The sequence below is a fragment of the Schistocerca gregaria genome, chromosome X, assembly GCF_023897955.1.
Source record: "Schistocerca gregaria isolate iqSchGreg1 chromosome X, iqSchGreg1.2, whole genome shotgun sequence".
Taxonomy (NCBI): Eukaryota; Metazoa; Arthropoda; class Insecta; order Orthoptera; family Acrididae; genus Schistocerca; species Schistocerca gregaria.
Genome location: NC_064931.1, coordinates 541,041,016 through 541,047,535, shown reverse-complemented (window position 1 = coordinate 541,047,535; position 6,520 = coordinate 541,041,016). Strand labels below are relative to the sequence as shown.

At 42.2% G+C, this 6,520-nt stretch overlaps 1 non-coding gene across 1 annotated transcript; it reads left to right on the top strand.

Moving 5' to 3' along the window:
* The first annotated feature begins 6,231 nt into the window (after window positions 1-6,231).
* Trnas-cga (transfer RNA serine (anticodon CGA)) lies at window positions 6,232-6,306 on the top strand. The gene has a single exon. It is a non-coding gene; the product is annotated as a tRNA-Ser (tRNA).
* The last annotated feature ends 214 nt before the right edge of the window (window positions 6,307-6,520 follow it).

Below are 6,520 nucleotides of genomic sequence, written 5' to 3'. Positions count from 1 at the left end.
CCAGACTGTAACGCCTAGAACCGCACGACAAAATGTGGCTCGTGACGGCACCAATAACGCTTCCAGCCTGGATTCAGAGCCCATCTTCGGTTCCTGCTTCGGTTAAGACAGATATAACAAATATGTCGACTATCGATACTGTATCATCTGTATTCTTTGACTTCAGATGCATGTAAATATTTTTTTTCTAATTCTGTGGCTTTATGCTATGAGAAATAGTTTTGCAGATGTCTTTTATAGCTATGATATTGTATGTTATGTATGTAATGAATTGTAACATATTTAACTATTTCATTCTTAGGGAATGTAGAATTGTATGAGATAAAAAAGCTGGAGAGAAGTTCCTTCGCAACGGGATGGCTTAAGCGGGAATGAAAAAGGTGGATAGGCGTTACGTAACGTGAGAGGCCTTTGTCGAAGAGCTGTATACGGCGTTTTAAGCACGAATCTTAGCTTTAATGATTGTCGATTCGTCTCTCTTCCATTTACATTCTATCCTTACTGCGTCACATGCCCAAAACATTACCAGGAGGCAATGAACCTCACGGTGGGCAGTGGTTGTAATGTTTTGGTTCATCCGTGTAATTCCACAGAGAAACGCAAAGTGGAAAACTTGACTCTTTCTAACTTGCTCTCCTCTGAAAACTGTAGAGATAAACGATTCCTCAATCACATTTGGGATAGCGACAGTTTTCCATAAGTCACAACAGGTAGTCACGTTCAAAGGACAAATCGAAAAACTGTTCATTTCTCTGAAGATCCGCAATCAATTTGTTCTATTTCAAATAGAGACTCATGCGCCCATCACACTGATTAATCAAAATACTTACGAGCAAAGGAAATACCCTGAACTACAAAGATCACGTCTACACTTCATAGCCTACAACAGTAATAGTGTAAGATATTAAAAAGACTACATCACTGCCATTTTTAGTTGTTCGTTCACTTTCTAGTCCCAAAAATTTGGAACGGAAGCTTTTCATTTGATTGGTTTAAATATTAAGAACACTGTGTTCATGGTTCTGATACGCAACTACCCCATGCCGACATCATCAACTGTGTGAAAATATGGACGTCGTTTCGACGGCACAGTGGAACGTGCGAAAAATTTTCATGCCCATTTTACGCTTAAGAATAAATCAAAACCTATGTTATACCGTACCCATCCAACCACATAAATTAATGAGTGGTGGTACTGATCCCCCCATGGTACACAAAACGCGTCAGATCGCTGTTGTAGAAGCAGCGAAAAAAGCATGCCAAACTTAAAAGAACGCAAAATCCTCACGACTGGTAAAGTTTTGCAGAAGTTCGAAATATAGCGCTTAATTCAATGCTAGATGCTTTTAATAATCTCCACAACGAAATTCTGCCTCGAAATCTAGCAGAAAACACGAATAGATTCTGGTCATACATAAAGAACACCAGTGGCAAGACTCTTTCAATACTTTCACTGAACGATAACAACGGTGAAATCACTGATGACAGTCCCACTAAAGCACAGTTATTAAACACGGTTTTCTGAAGCTCCCTCACAAAAGAAGACGAAGTAAATATTCCTGAATTTCAATCAAGAACAACTGCCAAGATGAGAAACACAGAAGTAGATATCCTGGGTGTAACGAAGCAGCTTAAATCACTTAATAAATCCAAGGCCTCCGGTCCAGACTGTATACACGTCAGGTTCCTCTCAGAGTACACTGTTACAATAACTCCATATTTAGCAATTATATGCCATCGCTCGCTCACAGAAAGATCCGTACCTAAAGACTGGACATTGCTCAGGTCACAGCAATACCCAAAAAAGGAAGTAGGAGTAATCCGCTGAATTACAGGCCCGTATCACTAACGTCGATTTGCAGTAGGGTTTTGGAACATATACTGTTTTCGAACATTATGAAGTACCTCGAAGTAAAAGATTTATTGACACATAGTCAGCACGGATTCAGAAAATATCGTTCTTGCGAAACACAACTACGAGGGTCGGTCAAAAAGTAATGCCTCCCATTTTTTTTCTACTTAAAAAAATTAAGTTAAGTGAAAAATTTGAATTTGGCGCCATTCCTCAAACCTTCTTCTGCAATCCACTGCAGAAGTAACTTTCTGTGTCAACAGGTGGCAGCACAGCAGAAGTTTGTAAGATGGCCGACATCGATGTTCGTTTGAGACAGCGTTGTGTGATTGAATTCTTGAATGCAGAAGGTGAAACGCCCATACGCATTCATGAAAGACTGAAGAAGGTGTATGGTGTTGTGACAGTGGATGTCAGCACTGGGTTCGTCGTTGTAAGGAAGCTGAAGGGCAAACACCGTTGACTGACGAAAAGCGGAGCGGCAGGCCGGTGAGTGCAGTGACTCCACACAACATTCAGCAAGTTGATGACATCATTCGTGGTGACCGTCGGGTGACTGCAGATGAAGTGTGTCGCATTATTTCTCTTAGTAAAGGCAGTGTGATCACGATTATTAAACAATTGGGGTACTCAAAAGTTTGTGCACGGTGGGTTCCAAGAATGTTAACCGATCAGAATAAAGAGGCAAGGAAAACAATAGCCTCCCAACACTTGCAGGGCTTCCGTTTGGAGGGAGATGAGTTTCTGAAAAAAATTGTGACCGGGGACTAAACATGGGTGCATTTTTTTGAACCCGAATCAAAGAGGCAGTCAATGGAGTGGCGTCACACAAGCTCGCCGAGGAAGAAAAAATTCAAAACTGTGCGATCGGCAGGGAAAGTTATGGCAACAGTTTTCTTGGATACAGAGGGTGTGATTCTGGTTGATTTTTTGGAGCAGGGATGCACAATAAATTCTATTCAATACGTCACAACCCTCAAAAAACTTAAAGCACGTCTTCAGCGAGTTCGCCCAACAAAATCAATGGCAGATGTTCTTCTTTTGCATGACAATGCAAGACCACACACCAGTCGTCACACCTCTGACGAGATTGTCAAAATTGGATGGGAAGTTTTGCCTCATCCCCCATACAGCCCTGACCTGGCACCATCAGACTTCCATCTGTTCGGGCCACTAAAAGAAGCTCATCGCGGGATTCATTTTGAAGATGAGGAGGCCGTCAAAACATCCGTGCGTCAATGGCTTAGGAAGCAGAGCTGTGATTTTTACCGTGCTGGGATACATGCCCTTGTTCAAAGATGGACCAAAACTGTAGAGATGGGCGGAGATTACATTGAAAAATGACAAAATGATCCTCAATGTTGTGGTTTTCAACCTATGTAATTGCATTTAAATTTCCTGACAATTAAACGTAGAAAAAAAATAGGAGGCATTACTTTTTGACTGACCCTCGTAGCTCTTTATACTCATGAGTGTCACCGACAGGGGATGTCAAATTGATTTCATATTTTTAGGTTTCCAGCAGGCTTTCGACACCGTTCCTCACAAGCGTCTACTAATCAAACTGCGTGCCTATGGAACATAGCCTTAGTTGCACGACTGGATTTGTGATTTCCTGCCAGAAAGGTCACAGTTCGTAATCATAGACGGAAAGTCATTGATTAAAGCAGAAGTATATCCGGTGTTCCCCAAGGAAGTGTTATAGCCGGCCGCGGTGGTCTCGCGGTTCTAGGCGCGCAGTCCGGAACCGTGCGACTGCTACGGTCGCAGGTTCGAATCCTGCCTCGGGCATGGTTGTGTGTGATGTCCTTAAGTTAGTTAGGTTTAAGTAGTTCTAAGTTCTAGGGGACTGATGACCACAGCAGTTGAGTCCCATAGTGCTCAGAGCCATTTGAACCATTTTTGAAGTGTTATAGGCCCTCTATTGTTCCTGATTTATTTTAATGACATAGGAGACAATCTGAGTAGCCGTCTTAGATTGTTTGCAGATGATTCTGTCATTTACCGTCTTGTAAAGTCATCAGATGTCCAAAACGAATTGAAGAATGATTTATATAAAATATTTTTATTGTGCGAAAAGTGGCAGTTGACCCTGAATAAAGAAAAGTGTGAAGTTACTCACATGAGTACTAAAATAAATCCATTAAGTTTCGATTACGCTATAAGACACACAAATCTGAAGGCTGTAAATTAAACTAAATACTTAGAAATTAAAATTATAAATAACCTTAATTGGGACGATCATATAGATAATGTTGTGAGTAGAGCAAAGCAAAGACAGCGATTCATTGGCGGAACACTTAGAAGGTGCAACAGGTCTACTAAAGAGACTGCTTACACCACCCTTGTCCACCCTGTTCTGGAGTATTGCTATGCGGTGTGGAATCCGCATCAGGTAGGACTGGTGGATGAAATCTAAAAAGTACAAAAAAGAGCAGCTCGTTTTGTATTATAGCGAAATAGGGTAGATAGTACCACAGACATGGTTCGTGAACTGGAGTGGCAGTCATTAAAACAAAGGCGTTTTTCGTTACAACAGGATATTCACATGAAATTTCAGTCACCAGTTTTCTCCTCCGATTGCGATTCTGTTGACTCCCACCTACATAGGGAGAAATGATCATCACGAAAAATAAGAGAAATCAGGGTTCACACAGAAAAAATTAAGTGCTCGTTTCTCCCGCGCGCCGTTCGAGAGTGGAACGGTAGAGAGCCAGCTTGAAGGTAGTTCATTGTACCCTCTACCAGGCACTTTGTTGTGAATAGCAATGTAACCACGTAGATGTATCTGACGTAGGACTCAAGTATAATTTACAGATACTCGTATGTTCATTTTTCAATACTGAAATCGAATATTTCGCAATGTCGCTGTCATCCTCTGCTATCGTCCCTCGACTAAGCATTTAGAAGCCATACGGTGATTACCTTATCAAATAAATGTATTAGAACTCCAATCTGTGCTTGGCAAACTAACATACTACAACAAGTTCATTCCGGACGCAGCGCAAAAAGCAGCAACTTTGCATCGCTTCCGGATTAAAAATTCTCCGTTTTAATGGACTGGAGAATGCGACCAGTCGTTTCAGACACTGAAAAATGCATTACTTAGTCGTCCATATCTTACACCTTTCGATTCGCAAAATCAGTAAGGGCTTGCATTTGATGTATCATCATATGGATTGGGGTAAGTTTTATCTCACAAAGTTAGCAACACAGAGATCCCTACATCACTCACTTCTAAGACTTTGAACAAATCCCAAGTCAACTGTAAACAGATGGATAAAGAAGCTTTAGCCATAATTTACAGTGTCATAAAACTTCATCAATATCTGTCACAGGTCGTAAGCTGCTGACTACTCTTTTTCATGTGACGAAAGTAACTCATTGTTGGTAACTACTTACTCCCAGTTATCAATATGAAATTCTTTATCGCCCTGCGAGGCAGCTTGCAACCGAAGACAGTCATGTTTACCTACGTAAAAAATCGAGTTTTCGATACATGTGAAGTTTCTTGTTTTCACACTGATCATTCTGATTCGCAAGCACTGCAAGTGTTCCCCATTGATTCTCTGCGGATTACACAGGCTACTGAACAAGATCAATTATTACGACTGCTAAAGTACTGCATTCGGAGGGGTTGGTCTCATAATCCTAAATCTGTCTCACCTGCAGTAGTTCGCAAACAACATGCACAACGCAACAGCCATTCTCGTTAGACTGGTGTAATTTTATTGCATTCTCTTAGTGAAAAAACGCGAATGCTGACGCCCACATCTTGGCAGCAACTTGAGTTGACACTATTACATAGAGGACTTTGGGGAATTGTTCGAACTAAGCAGCTAGCGCGCCAGCGCTGTACATGGGTGAGGCTGGATAAACAAATAGAACAATAGCTGCCCCATGCCGCGCATGCGCGGAGAAACAGGCAGCGCCTTTCAAGGAATTTTACAACTGACCTCGACCTGACGGTCACTGGCAGCGTACCCGTATTGATTTTCCTGGTCTGTTATGAAACAAAATATGGGCGATTATCGTCGATGCATACAGCAAATATCTAACGTGAGTACCGGGCGTGAGTCGTGCTTCGGTAGCTCAGATGGTAGAGCACTTGCCCGCGAAAGGCAAATGTCCCGAGTTCGAATCTCGGTCGGGCACACAGTTTTAATCTGCCAGGAAGTTTCATGTCAGCGCACACTCCGCTGCAGAGTGAAAATCTCATTCTGGAAACGTCCCCCAGGCTGTGGCTAAGCCATGTCTCCGCAATATCCTTTTTTTCAGGAGTGCTAGTTCTGCAAGTTCGCAGGAGAGCTTCTGTAAATTTTGGAAGGTAGGAGACGGATACTGTCAGAAGTAAAGCTGTGAGTACCGGGCGTAAGTCGTGCTTCGGTAGCTCAGATGGTAGAGCACTTGCCCTCGAAAGGCAAAGGTCCCGAGTTCGAGTCTCGGTCGGGCACACAGTTTTAATCTGCCAGGAAGTTTCATATCAGCGCACACTCCGCTGCAGAGTGAAAATCTCATGCAGCAAATATCTTTTTGTTATTCCAGTGCATTCGATTGCTAGCATTAGCGTTATCAAAGCACTCGCTTCTGTCTTTTCCTTACGGGGTTTACCACATATAATTTTATCGGACCATGATTCGCAGTATTTGTCGTCGGAATTTGAACAAT